Source organism: Eurosta solidaginis, chromosome 1, assembly GCF_040869045.1.
Source record: "Eurosta solidaginis isolate ZX-2024a chromosome 1, ASM4086904v1, whole genome shotgun sequence".
Classification (NCBI taxonomy): domain Eukaryota; kingdom Metazoa; phylum Arthropoda; class Insecta; order Diptera; family Tephritidae; genus Eurosta; species Eurosta solidaginis.
Window position 1 is genome coordinate 40,067,453 of NC_090319.1, and position 16,081 is coordinate 40,083,533.

Consider the following 16,081-nt stretch of genomic DNA (forward strand, 5'->3'; position numbering starts at 1 on the left):
GTGGACCAGGGGTGACTCTAGAATGTGTTTGTACGATATGGGTATCAAATTAAAGGTATTAATGAGGGTTTTTAAAGGGAGTGGTGGTTGTTGTATAGGTGGTCGCATTTTCGAGATATCGCCATAAAGGTGGACCAGGGGTGACCCTAGAATTTGTTTGTACAATATGGGCATCAAAAGAAAGGTGATAATGAGTATTTTAAAAGGGAGTATTCCTTAGTTCCATAGGTGGACGCCGTTTCGAGATATCGCCATAAAGGTGGAGCAGGGGTGACCCTAGAATTTGTTTGTACAATATGGGTATCAAAAGAAAGGTGTTAATGAGTATTTTAAAAGGGTGTAGGGCATAGTTCGATAGGTGGACGCCTTTTCGAGATATCGCCATAAAGGTGGACCAGGGGTGACTCTAGAATGAGTTTGTACGATATGGGTATCAAATAAAGGTATTGATGAGAGTTTTAAAAGGGAGTGGTGGTAGTTGTATATGTGAAGGCGTTTTCCAGATATCGACCAAAATGTGGACCAGGGTGACCCAGAACATTATCGGTTGGATACCGCTAATTTATTTATATATGTAATACCTGGCAAGATTTTAAGGGTGTTTTATTTCGCCCTGCAGAACTTTTTCATTTTCTTCTACTTAATATGGTAGGTGTCACAACCATTTTATAAAGTTTTTTCTAAAGTTATATTTCGCGTCAATAAAACAATCCAATTACCTTACCATGTTTCATCCCTTTTTTCGTATTTGGTATAGAATTATGGCATTTTTTTCATTTTTCGCAATTTTCGATATCGAAAAAGTGGGCGTGGTCATAGTCCGATATCGTTCATTTTTCATACCAAAGTAAAGTGGGTTCAGATAAGTACGTTAACTGAGTTTAGTAAAGATATATCGATTTTTGCTCAAGTTATCGTGTTAACGGCCATGCGGAAGGACAGACGGACGACTGTGTATAAAAACTGGGCGTGGCATCAACCGATTTCGCCCATTTTCACAGAAAACAGTTAAAGCCATAAAATCTATGCCCCTACCAAATTTCAAAAGGATTGGTTAATTTTTGTTCGATTTATGGCATTAAAAGTATCCTAGACAAATTAAATGAAAAAGGGCGGAGCCACGCCCATTTTTAAATTTTCTTTTATTTTTGTATTTTGTTGCACCATATCATTACTGGAGTTGAATCTTGACATAATTTACTTATATACTGTAAAGATATTAAATTTTTTGTTAAAATTTTACTTTAAAAAAATTTTTTTTTTAAAAGTGGGCGTGGTCCTTCTCCGATTTTGCTAATTTTTATTAAGCGTACATACAGTAATAAGGGTAACGTTCCTGCCAAATTACATCATGATATCTTCAACGACTGCCAAATTACAGCTTGCAAAAGTTTTAAATTACCTTCTTTAAAAAGTGGGCGGTGCCACGCCCATTGTCCAAAATTTTACTAATTTTATATTTTGCGTCATAAGTTCAACTCATCTGCCAAGTTTCGTCGCTTTATCTGTCTTTTGTAATGAATTATCGCACTTTTTCGATTTTTCGAAATTTTCGATATCGAAAAAGTGGGCGTGGTTATAGTCCGATATCGTTCATTTTAAATAGCGATCTGAGATGAGTGCTCAGGAACCTACATACCAAATTTCATCAAGATACCTCAAAATTTACTCAAGTTATCGTGTTAACGGACGGACGGACGGACGGACGGACGGACGGACGGACGGACGGACGGACGGACGGACGGACATGGCTCAATCAAATTTTTTTTTGATCCTGATTATTTTGATATATGGAAGTCTATATCTATCTCGATTCCTTTATATATGTACAACCAACCGTTATCCAATCAAACTTAATATACTCTGTGAGCTCTGCTCAACTGAGTATAAAAAGGTGCTTTCGACACACGGACTTTGCATCACCCAATTCACCAAGTTATAGAAACAAAACACTAAAAGAGAAGTTTTATAATATATTGATATTGATAGACACTCTGGAGCTAAGGAACGAATATGCAATAGCTAACACAACAGAACTAATAGAGAGACTCGAGACCGTAGAGCTAACAAGAAACAGCAAATTGGTATCTTTTGACATAAAAGATCTATACCCATCTATACCACTATCGGAGACTTTGGACATAGTTAGCTCAACAATAGTTCATAACACAAAAAACAAAGTGAAAAGTATGCAAATCACAAATACGCTAAGAACCACTTTACGTCAAAACTATTTTAAATTCAACAATAAAATATATAGACAAACAAACGTTCTTGGAATGGGAAGCCCCACATCAGCAATTCTTATGGAAGCGTTCATGCAAAATCTGGAAGAAAAGTACATACAGGAGCTGAAGTCCAAATTAGGCGTGTCATTTTATGCTAGATACGTGGATGACATAATATGCGTTTTAACTACTAATAACGAAGAGCTCGTACTGGAGTACCTCAACAAACAGCACGGCAATATAAAATTTACAATGGAAACCGAAAAAGACGGAGGAATCAACTATCTAGACCTCACGATAAATATTGATAAAGAAGCCAAAAGATTTAACTATGACCTATATAGAAAGTCAACGGCCACCGACACAATAATACACAATACCTCAAATCACCCTCAACATCATAAAAATGCAGCATTAAGGCACTTGGTAGAACACCTCTTACACAAGAGGCATATAAGAGAGAACTTGAGGTCATATATAATATCGCTGCAAACAACGGATATAAAAAAGCACTAGTAGATAAGCTCAGAAGGACAAATGGAGAACCAAAAAGAAATAATGAAAAAGAAAATAATAGCTGGACGACTATGACATATACTGGAAAAGCAACATATAAATTGGCAAATTTCTTTAAAAAATACAACATTAACACAGCATTCAAAACATCGAACAATCTAGGGCGAAAACTAAAAACTAACATTAACTCAGAGGATCCGTTTAGCAGCCACGGCGTATACAAGCTTACCTGCGGATGCCAGCATAGTTACATAGGACAAACAGGACGGCAAATAAGAACGAGGTTCAGAGAACATATTAGAGATTACAACAAAAAATACGGAATCCAAACATTATACCCGAGTCTAACTTCGCGAATCACATGGTCGAGAATGAATGTTCCCCAGCAAACATCAATAAAACAGTTAGGGTTCTTCACATACAAGAAAAGGGCCGACGTCTCAACGTACTCGAAAACATGGAAATCTACAAACAGAAAACATTCGACGGTAGAATAATAAACGAACAGATAAACACCATTTCTGACACAATATTCGAGCCTTTAAAACTTGTTTACAGGAAACAACTTAATCACACAGGTACAACAGACAAACGCACAACAACAAATAAACACAAAACAATTAACACACCAAAACAAAAAACCGACAAAGAAGGTCAAACGACTAAAATCACAGATTTCTACCTACCCCAGTCAGCCACACAAATCGATTAGTAAACCACCCTCGGTTCTGAACGAACACACAGCACATACACATAACTAAATATACACAAGCATCAATTTGACAATACCTGCTCATATACCTACGAACTATAAATACAGGACAAATGACAACAACAGATCAGAACGAAAATCGACACTGATGATGGCACAACGTCGAAACCGGTTTGTCTCAAAACCAATTTTGACAAGGGATGACGGAAAATCGTTCCAATACACATCATTTATCCACCCTGTCGGAAAATCAACCAAACAAGATAAGTCATATATTTATATGTTCACTTTGCATGTTTCCATTGCGATTGGATGAAGGAATAAGCGAAATCAGTGATGCAAAATCCTTTAGTAAATTCTAGGGGCATAAAAACTCCTTTGAAATGATTCTTACCTCATACTTAAGTTGAGGATATATGTACATATGAGAAGAATTTGAAAAATTACTTGGGCTTACATTTAAACACCTGTTGTTTATTTGCGAAACTATACAATAACGTCTGAAATGTTAATTTTGATTTTCACACTTCATCCTTCAACACCCAAATCTCCCGCTTTGACATTTCCTAAAGTTGGCGGCCCTATCCAAAACTAGTCCTTGGAGTGAGTCACATTCTTTATAGCCTACCAACGAAGTTTAAATGTAACCTACGCGTTACGGCTCCTTTTACAAATGTGAATACGTAGGCACATATATTTTCCAGGTGAGGCTTTGTCCTTCTCAAGAACACTCAAAGTGGCGAAGCAAAAGCTTTCCCAAGACAGCGAACTAATGACTGTGTGTGCTATTACCCTAACGTAGTGGACAGTCGAACTAGTCTGAAAACTGAAGCTACGCGGTCATCCATTCTAAAATATCGTTTTGATTTAACGAAGACTGATACTAATTTGATTAATCTGATGCTAAATAAATAAAGCCACAACAACAATAAAGCAGGCAGGCACTTGTATCTATATAAACGAATCAATCATTATGTCCACACATATGTACGTACACGTAGCAGAGAGAGGCGCACAAACACATGCATATATCTTATCTGAGATACTCCCAAAAGTAGGCAATAATATGTGGAAGAATCACTCACATATACACGCGCATGGGCTATGCGAGAAGCTATAAAAATCGTGAATCTGTAGTTATAGCTGAGAAATTTATAGCTGGTAAACATATAGTAAATTCTAGAAACAGAAACGCCTAGAAATGTGTCAACGAGGAAACCAAAGAATATAAAAGCAGCAGCTGAGGCACGACGAATCAGTTTGATTTAAGCGCGCTATCTCTTGAGCAGTAGAAGTGTTATTGTGAAGTACTTTAATAAAGGCCATTTTGCATTACTGAATGTTGGAGTTTTTTATTCAACAGTTTAATGATTCGAACGTTAGTAGAAGGTTGCAAATAAGAGGAATTGCACTAAATTCGTTACAATATTTATATTTCATATTAACGAACTGCGAGAACCACGGAGCTGTAGCAATTCCATGCCATTACTACGCGGGTATGGGATTCACCATGCTATTTTATATGAGCAAATTTTCTTACCAAGTGGTGAATCCCACGCTTACTTCAATGTTCTTTGTTTAGAGGGATGGTGAATAACCTACAGCGGCTCAAGAACGCATGTAACTTCACTCTGTTTGTGTATACAACGAACGTAGAAGTTAGGCTTTTATCGCTAAATGTTGCATAATTTTCTGCGCACTTGATTTTGTTTTACAGATTTTTGGCGATAGAATTTTAGCTAAGCGAAAGTTGGAATTTTATTTTAAAACAGATTTAACCCACAGAGCAGAGATCTGGAATGAGTAGTTGTAAACTGAACGCGACATGGGCAAAGTCACAACAAAATATGATTTTAAGTTAGCTAACACTGTTTGAAACAATTTTATATGTGCTCTCTGTCAAAAATGCTTCAACTAACTTAGCCACATTTTATTTCGATTTTCGAAGGCTTTGGGGAGTGTTACCGATGTTGATGGCCCTTTGTCGGATATAGATCTGGTACGTTCCTGTAACAAAGCACTATTAAGGTACTACTAGCTCGACCATCTCGGGAACCATTTATATGACCACATTAAACCTTCTAGGCCATCCCGCCTTCCCCACCCCCTAGTTCCATGAGGAACTTGAGTTAGCCAGCGCCTCAGCTGTCAATGAAACATGATTCGCCACGGTTAGATGAGTTGACAATTGGGTTAGAGAATCTATATATTGTGCTGGCAACCCCTTGAAATTGGATTTACCCAATTGAGACATGCTTTTGGTGTATGATAAATGCTTTTCGCTGACTATAATCTACTTCAATTCTTACATGTCGATAACTACATGCTTTCTTACAGACTAGTTAAAAATAGAAAACAATTCAAGCTTAAACTTATATAAGCTGTTATTAAAATTAATAACACTACTGAATTGATTTGCTAGATGTATATTCCTAGTTATAGGTTCATTCATAGCATAATTCGTTTTATGCGTTATTTCGATAAATAATCTATTATGCCGAAGATCACGCAGCGGAATATATGGAATGAACAAAGTAGATAAATTAGAGCAATTTATGCTCAAGTTTATTACATTATAGGCAAGCATGAGTGAAATAAAAGTTCTTCTGTCATGCCAAGCCTGAAGACCAAGCAACTTGTGACTGCTGTTATATGATGGGACGCCGTCTTGCCATTGAAGCATACGCAAAGCAATTTTGTAAAAATTTTTGGAACTTTCTTAATTTTATAGGAGTTAGATTCATAGAAAGGATTCCATATTTTTGAGCAATATTCAATACCATTCCTGACCAAGGATATATAAAGTCATAGGGTCCTTAAAGTAACTGGTGTTAGGTCTACTGAACCCAAACATTGCAACAAATTTTGAAACAACGAAATCAATGTGACTAGAAAAAGAGAGTTTGGAGTAAAAAATTACAACCAAATCTTTACTCTCTTGACAACGGTTAAGAGATTTAGCATTTAGTTTGTAGATAAAGTATGTGGCAGTTGTCTTTATGGAATAAGACACAACACAGCATTTGTTTGAATTTAAAAATAAGTTATTGTCCACTCACCATCCGGCAAAAGAGTCCAGATCAGAACCTTTGAAAATAAAATAAATAAATAAATGTAAGGCGCGATAACCTACGTAGAGATTTTAGGCCGAGCTTCTCTTCCAATTTAAGACGTGCTCCTTTTTTTTAATTTTTCCTACAAATTGGCGGGACGGGACCTACTTGTTTTATGCCGACTCCGAACGGCATCTGCAGGGCAGATGAGTTTTCACTGAGAGCTTTTCATGGCAGAAATACACTTGGAGTGCTTGCCAAACACTGCCGAGTGGCGACCCCGCTTAGAAATATTTTCTTCTAATTAAAAAACCTTATTTGTAAAATTTTGATGTTGCTTTAACCGGGGTGTGAAGCCAGGGCATTCGGCGTGGTAGGCGGAGCACGCTACCATCACACCACTGTGGTCGCCAATAGTCAGAAACAGTTTGACAAATAAATAGTGTTCTTTGTGAAATATATATTTTTAGTGTTATATTTCAATCATTAAAGGGGAGGAGTGATGGGGAAACATATTGAGTAAAAAGTTCTTAGTCAGGAGAAAAAATTTGTTTTGACTAAGGAAATTGTGCTAAGTCATAAAATAGCTGCTGGGTTGGCATACATGATTTTTATTTATCTTTTTCAAAGCTTCTTCACTCAAAAGTATTGCAACTAAGGTATCCTTATTCACAGTTTTGAAAAAAAAGGTTATTTCAAAAATTATTCAGTTTTTTTCGTCTCCTTTAAAATCCGTAAAAAGTGACTTAGCACATTTTCACATTAAACTAACGATATGTATATATGTATATATGACGACCAGAAATAGATAAATGGGAATATGTTATATGCATGTTGAAATGCGTACGAATGCTGCGTCCGTAACCCAGGACTTGCCCATATGTATTAGCGAAGTTGAATAGTGTTATTAAGGTGGCACGTGTACAATGAATTTATTTTTAATGAAAAGTACACGTAATTCGTTTTATCTGTTTCCAAGCTGCTAATATTCCATCATACACTGCGAAAAAACCAGAGTTGGGAGCAGTGCACTCAATTTTGAGCAATAACACTGCTCGAACTTAAGTGGGTTGAAATAATCAAGATCTTGCGTTAAGTGTTAATAAGGCGTTCGCTCGAATAAAATACAACATAAAACTATTACCATATGCTAAGATATGATCATGAAAACAGTACCGAGACCATCCAGAAAATAATCGTTGAATAGTCCCAACAAATCACGAAATGTTCGCAGGCGCGGGAATAACCACACATTGATAATTAGAAGGAATGCTTCCTTGAAATACTTTTTTTGAAATTATCTTGAAATAGTTTCGTTAATATTCATATTATGTATTTGTTAATGTAACCGGAGCATTAAGATTAAATTGTGCTAAAGATACAAAATTGCATTGATATGAGTGGTTAGGTTAGTTTGGGATGCGCCCCTTTTAGATAAAGCAAAGAACGAAGCAAACTGATCATATATTGGTATATCGCAAATGTTGTATTTTCTTTGTGCGGACTGGCCCGTGTGTATTGGCTTGATTTACGAATACGTGAAAGATGAACCGACGTTTAAATCCATAACAAATTAACATCTCATTAATATTTAAGGCAAGATCTTGATTATGTCAGCCAACTTAAGGTCGAGCAGTGTAGTTTTTCAAAAATTAGTGCACTGCACCCAACTCTGGTTTTGTCGCAGTGTACGATGGAATATTACCAGCTTGGAAACAGAAAAAACTAGTTACGTGTACTTCTCTTAAAAATACATTTATTGTACACATGTCAATTTAATAAGACACACACTTCGCAAATACATGTGGGCAACTCCATGGTAATGGACGCAATTATTCGCACGCAATTCAACTTGCATAAAAGAGAACATGAGCAGCGGGCTAAGCGGATATTACAATATTTGAATCAAAAATTGTGGGTACCTCAAAAATGGGAGTACATATATATATGACCATATATAATGAGGTTCGGACGAGACAAGAAATAGAAATAATTTTTAATGCTTGTGAAAGTATGCAAAACTTAGCGAAGCCAAGAGAAGATTTTACATTCCTTAAATGAGAAACAGAAGGTGAAATATAGACCCAATGCCAGTAGATTTTCAAAATCTGAAATTTCTTTTTAAAATACTGGATATAAGCATAAGTACGGTTATGGATGCGAAATAATTTAGGGTACAGTGTTTTCTCAATTCAAGGTTTTCATGTTCTTACTTTTTTGTTCTTGAAAAACGAACGGCCAGTTCTTAGAACAACAATCTTGTACTTGAGCTGACACCATTTTCTTGAAAATAAACGGCTGGTCTTAAAATATTACAAATGTTACATAAATGAAGCCAATGTTCATAAATTAAGCACAATGTTCTTTTTTGTCATGAATAAAAAATTATTATTAATAAAAAACAAAATAATTAGGTACCTATTAAAAAAATTACCTTCCAATCAATGATCAAGCACAAACCGTTCTTGAATTGAGAACGAAAATAGTTAAACTGACTAACTGACTGACTCGCAGTGTGAGAACGAAAAATTAGCACAGAAGGTTCGCACATCAATACCAAATAAAATACGAACGGTGTGCTTGAAAAAACTGTTCTTAAAACAAGCCCATCGGTCACGACTTTGTCAACGAATATTCTTAATTTTGAACTGGTTTCATTCGTTGAAGAACGATGAATGAGTGTATGACATTGAAAATATATTCTTTGTGAGACATACCTCAATTTTAGGTCCAGTCTTGGTTCAGTAAAGAAAATCTACTTACATACCTGGAATTTCGAATACGCCTTCAAAATCCGGGTTAAGGGTTAAAAACCCCACTTTTCATAAGCAGAGACGTATACTGGTATATAACTTACCCTTTGTTCATTCTTCGATACATTTTTAGATCATTCAATAGAGTACATTCTCGTGCTTCTAACGATGTGCAAATGTTAGTTTTATAAAAGAAATAGAGCAAAAGTACAAAATAAATCAAAACCTTAAAGAGGCCATATATAATTTTGTTGACAACGCTTGATTACTAGCGAAATAACAAGGATAAGGGCAGGACTTCCGTTTAAAGTATTTTTAATGCTAAATAAAAGTCCAGACAAAATGTTATTAGAAGAAAAAATATAGATATGGGTTGAACAGCGCAACAATGTTAAAAAATGACGTTATATTTTGTTAGTAAAACATTCAAATTCGCTAAACCGGTGAAGCCTTTGTTTGAAATCATGTCTGTCTGTCCAGGATCAGGGGAAAGAATAAACAATTTGATTTCCACATCATACACATATTTGACTACTAATCCCAAGTGATAGAAATAAAGTCTGACCACTTTTGATTTTCAGTTCGTAATAGACATTATTTGGGATTCGCCCACATATAAACAAACAAGTCCAAGATAATTTTCTTTTGAAAAAGTATAGCAAAATACTTTGTTAAAGGGGTGCTGATTTCATTTCGCTAGAATATCAAACAATACATTTTAATTTGTTGTTCTGATAGAGCAAAATCTGTATGTTCAGCTCATTAAACTAAACAAAAAACATGTAAGGCTGTCTAAGTTTGGGTGTAACCGAATATTATATACTCAGAGGGAATTGTACAGTTCATTTCAGATAAATTACTTTTTCGAATTTTGTTAAGAGGTATTTTTATTTTTTTTTTTTGAGACTCCAGAAATGTTTTGGAATGCTTGTGTGTGTACCCAATCTTATTACGATCCGCTAATTTTTCTTCGAGTTAATGCTCCCGAAACATAGAAAAGTGTTTGGTCGTTATTTTTGTTATAATTCCACTTGGGAAATGAATCACCATTGATATAAAGCTATTTTTGCAAAGATATAGCTAATTTATTCATCCACGACCCATCCACCGATTTCGTAAACCTTTCTTCCAAGCCTTCTTTATAGTAAAGACAATCTCTCTGTCGAATTTTGTTATGATAGGTTTAACGGTTTTTGATTTATGATTAAAAATATTTGTAAGGGCGGTGTCACGCCCTTTGTCAAAAACATTTTTTAATTTTTATCAAGAGTCAATATCAGTCCCTACATCAAATTTCAACAATCTAGATGAATTATTTACTAAATAATCAGGTTTCTGTGTTTTCCATAATGTTATATATGTAAAATGTGGGCGTGGATACCATTCAATTTCCCTCATTTTTAATAGAGATGGGAGATGAGCGGTAAGGAACCCGCTTATCAAATTTCAATATTTTATTCTCAATATTTACTCAAGTTATCGTGTGCACCGACAGATGGAGGGACATGGCTAAATCAATTCCTTTTTTCATCCTGAGCATTTTGATATATGGAAGCCTATGTTTATCTCGATTCGTTTATGCCGTTACGATGAACCGTTATGTTACTAAAGTTATAACACTCTGTGTGCATAGCACGCGGAGTATAATAATATTGACGTTGTATAGCTTTACCTTAAATTTGTATGTATTTTTGTTATATCAAATTCCTAAAATCTTGATTAAAAGTGTTTTGTTTATTTTTTATTCACACGACTCAATTTGGTATAAATAGCGCCCACAAAATTTATCTCAACGTGGTAGAAAATGTTTTAAATTAAAATGAAACCACGCAACCATTCGACGCAGCTATTTGTCCTGCTTAGCTGCTTTCATATTGAATAAGGAACCAACGCACACATAGTCGCCTTCAGGAAATATTACTACCAAATATGGGCTGTCCTCTATTCTTATACTTAGTCCGTTTGCAACGCGAAATTGACGCATACGAATGCGCATACGAATGTGCAATTTCGCGTTGTAAATGGCCTAAATATAAGAATAGAGGAAAGCCCATATTTGGTAGTAATATTTCATGAAGGCGACTATGTTTGCGTTGGATCCTTAATCAATATGAACTCTGTGGCTACAGTTGCGCATTGCGTAGTAACGGCAGAACGGGGCAAACTCATCGTTGTAGCTGGTGTTACCAATGTACGTCAAAGAAACACAGGAAGAGGGAAGCGTCGCAGAGTTCATCGTATACATCATGATTGTGATAGCTGTGGTTAAAGTGGATAGATCTTTTGAAGAGAATAATGCACTAAAATCAATATTATTTTGCGGTTATCAATTAGTACCGTGCACGACGTTGAGGATGAGGTATGAAAACTCAAACTAGTATGGTTCATTCTTATCATCCCAAAGCTACGTTTTTAAGACACGCTAGAATTTAAGACTGCATATGCGAGGGTATATTCGTTATATTAGCAGAAACAATTATTTGTGCTGGATGTGGTGAAGAAGATGTGTGTTTTGGAGATTCTGGAGCAGGTGGCGTTCTGAATAGCCAACTATGTATGGTGGTACAAGGTGGTTGAAGGGACCCCCATTTGCCGGGTACATATACGGATGTAACAAATGAAAGAGTTCGAAACTTTATAACATCCAGGATGTAACTGGAGGGTGCTATAAATCGACTTTTGCGTGGAATATCACCCTAACTCGACTGAACGCGAACATTTTGAGATAAGGCGTTTTCGAAACAGCAGTTGAGATATGCTGATATTCCGCTCAGCAGTCGAAATGGCGATATTTTTTTATTGTATCATGTATAAATAAATTATTGTGATTGTGAGTAAATAAATGTTTTTTATTGTATGCAATGTCTTTCTCTTTTTCTGCGTCTCTTTCCCCTCTCCGTCTTTTCCCTCACTTCTTTTCCTCTCTATCTATCCGTATCTCCGTATCTTCGTATAAATCTACATCTTTCTCCTTCCCTCTTCTCTCTAGTTATTCTTGTTCTTTTCCATTTTTTTCCCAGTCCAAGTACCGCCTTAAATCCACCCAATACCATTCGGTGCCTAATGCAAATCCCGAAAAAAGTGCATAAATATTAATGTAGGCAAGGGGCTACCTATATGCCCAATTTCAGGTAAATCGGACCAAGAACAGAATTTGTTTGAAAAGCAGGGACCGCTTCCTTCCCGAAAAAAAAACTTCACAGCAACTTCACGGTGTGCAAATATGATTGAAATCGGTTGAGTATCTTAGGAGTCCATCGCGGAGAAACAACGTGACACGAAATTTATATATATTAAAACTACAATTGGGAAATAATTATTTTGGTGCTATCAAAAGCGTTTTGGTTCGTTTTTTGGTACGAAAAAAAATATGTGAGCGGCAGCACTGGCTGCATAGGAAAAATTTAAATTTACTTTACTTCTTAGCATATACGAAATGGAGAAATGTTGCATATACGAAAGGGTTGTACGAGCGGTTATATTAGTTTAATTAGCTAGAACATTAAGTACTTGGGCGACCGAGCTTTGCTCGGCAATCTTCGTTCTAAATGTCATCAAACTCTAATTTTTTATATGTACATATATTATATATTTTTACTTACCAATATTTTATTTCCTCAAAATAGATTTTAAAAAACATATCAAACACTAACCGTAAAATGAACTGGAATGAAAAATTTGAAATGGCTAATTCCAGCCTATAGTATAAGGGATTGTTATGACAATTAGTGAAATCGGAAACTAAGTTATTTAGGTCGAGTATCTTCATGCGCACAATTATTAATTTCAAACATTTTTTTAGTTATACACTATGAAAGTCTCACAATTTTATTACATTCCAAAAACTTGTAAATTTCACGAATGACAACTATCAGTTAGTTTAGTTAAATGTCAACTTACTTCCCTAAGCGCCATCTGTTGGTAAGTAGTTAAATGGTTAGATGTCGTTTTCACATTGAACATATGCCTCTAGTGTTCAACGGTAGCAAATTACCATGGTGAGATATCTTTTTGCTATGGTGAGAAATCCTTCTAACAGTAATCAGTGAGAAATTGCAATTATTCATTTCATATTTGCCAAAAATATGCATTTAAATGTATTTTGCTAGAATTTGGCACGGTGCCTTGATATTGCATTTCAATTTTATTAGCGTATGTGGAATTAAGAAAATTAAGTCGAATTATGCGTAAGATTTTTTTACGAAGATTTTTAACTTTATTGTTCTCCTTTAAAGCTTTCATAGAACATGAGTAAGTAGAGTACTATTTCGTCTAACTACCCCAACCCTAAATGGCAACCCTACTCAAAAATGTCCCTATTGTAATGCGGAGTGAAATACCTTTAATTTGATACCCATATCCGCATATCTAATGCAATTTTTTTTAATTTCGGATAGGTGGCAACCCTACTGAAAAATGTCAATATTGTAATACGGAGTAAAATACCTTTCGTTTGATACCCATATCGGCATATCCCCTGAAATTTTTTTAAATTTCTAATAGGTGGCACCCCTACTCAAAAATGTCCCTATTGTAATGCGGAGTGAAATACCTTTCGTTTGATACCCATATCCGCATATCTCATGCAATTTTTTTAAATTTCGAATAGGTGGCAACCCTACTGAAAAATGTCAATATTGTAATACGGAGTGAAATACCTTTCGTTTGATACCCATATCGGCATATCTCATGCAATTTTTTTAAATTTCGAATAGGTGGCAACCCTAAATGGCAACCCTACTCAAAAATATCCCTATTGCAATGCGGATTGAAATACCTTTCGTTTGATACCCATATCGGCATATCTCATGCAATTTTTTTTTAATTTCGAAGAGGTGGCAACCCTACTCTAAAATATCCTTATTGTAATGCGGAGTGAAATACCTGTCGTTTGATACCATATCGGCATTAGAGATATACGCCGCCGATAAACGCCGCCGCCGCCGCCGATTTTTGTCGTTTTTGACACGCCGCCGCTGAATGTCAAAAATATAGGCGCGGCTGCGGCGTCCGGCGCGTTACTATATTTTCTACTCGTTTAGGACTGTATAGGCCATTTATTGTTCATGTCGAAAATTGGTCGGATATGAGCTAAAGTGGTATCAACGGAAGCGCATCACTGCGAAACTAATTGCGAAATTTAACTCTTTCTAACTGTTTAAAAGTTTTCTTTCAATTTCAATGTATTAATTTAAGTGTCAATTTTATATATGTATGTAAACATGTATAAAATATTGTGATTTGAAAGAAAATGAATAAATCTAATCTATTTAAAAGAAGGGGTGCTTTCGATGTCAGCTTAAGACGGACTTTGCATCACTTAATTCACCAAGTTATTAAAACAAAACACTAAAAGAAAAGTTATATGATAAATTTATATTCTCACTTTGCATATTTTTTTTTTTTTTTTCAAAAAATTAATAATGAACAATGAATTCAAATAAAACAAGTAAGGAAGGCTAAGTTCGGGTGTAACCGAACATTACATACTCAGTTGAGAGCTATGGAGACAAAATAAGGAAAATCACCATGTAGGAAAATGAACCTAGGGTAACCTTGGAATGTGGTTGTATGACATGTGTATCAAATGGAAGGTATTAAAGAGTATTTTAAGAGAGAGTAGGCCATAGTTCTATGGATGGACGCCATTTAGGAATATCGCCATAAAGGTGGACCAGGGCTGACTCTAGAATTTGTTTGTACGATATGGGTATCAAATGAAAGGTGTTACTGAGCATTTTAAGAGGGAGTGGGCCTTAGGTCTATCGGTGAACGCCCTTTCGAGATATCGCCATTAAGGTGGACCAGGGGTGACTCTAGAATGTGTTTGTACGATATGGGTATCAAATGAAAGGTGGTAATGAGTATTTTAAAAGGGAATGGGCTTTAGTTCTATAGGTGAACGCCTTTTCGAGAAATCGCCATAAAGGTGGACCAGGGGTGACTCTAGAATATGTTTGTACGATATGGGTATCAAAGGAAAGCTGTTAATGAGTATTTTGAAAAGGAGTGATCCTTAGTCCATAGGTGGCCGCCGTTTCGAGATATCGCCATAAAGGTGGACCAGGGGTGTCTCTAGAATGTGTTTGTACGATATGGGAATCAAATGAAAGGTGTTACTGAGCATTTTAAGAGGGAGTGGGCATTAGGTCTATAGGTGGACGCCTTTTCGAGATATTGCCATTAGGGTGGGCCAGGGGTGACTCTAGAATGTTTGTACGATATGGGTATAAAACGAAAAGTGTTACTGAGCATTTTAAGAGGGAGTGGGCAATAGGTCTATAGGTGGACGCCTTTTCGAAATGTCGCCATTAGGGTGGGCCAGGGGTGACTCTAGAATGTGTTTGTATGATATGGGTATCAAATGAAAGATGGTAATGAGTATCTTAAAAGGGAGTAATCCTTAGTTCTATAGGTGGACGCCTTTTCGATATATCGCCATAAAGGTGGACCAAGGGTGACTCTAGAATGTTTGTACGATATGGGTATCAAACGAAAGGTGTTACTGAGCATTTTAAGAGGGAGTGGGCATTAGGTCTATAAGTGGACGCCTTTTCGAGATATCGTCATTAGGGTGGGCCAGGGGTGACTCTAGAATGTGTTTGTACGATATGGGTATCAAACGAAAGGTGTTACTGAGCATTTTAAGAGGGAGTGGGCATTAGGTCTATAGGTGGACGTCTTTTCGAGATATCGCCATTAGTGTGGGCCAGGGGTGACTCTATAATGTTTGTGCGATATGGGTATCAAACGAAAGGTGTTACTGAGCATTTTAAGAGGGAGTGGGCATTAGGTCTATAGGTGGACGCCTTTTCGAGA

At 36.1% G+C, this 16,081-nt stretch overlaps 1 long non-coding RNA gene across 1 annotated transcript; it reads left to right on the top strand.

The window, feature by feature from the left end:
* The first annotated feature begins 11,074 nt into the window (after positions 1-11,074).
* LOC137236567 (uncharacterized) lies at positions 11,075-12,119 on the top strand. Its single transcript, XR_010948498.1, has 2 exons — positions 11,075-11,621; positions 11,680-12,119. It is a non-coding gene; the product is annotated as an uncharacterized lncRNA (long non-coding RNA).
* Positions 12,120-16,081: the final 3,962 nt, after the last annotated feature.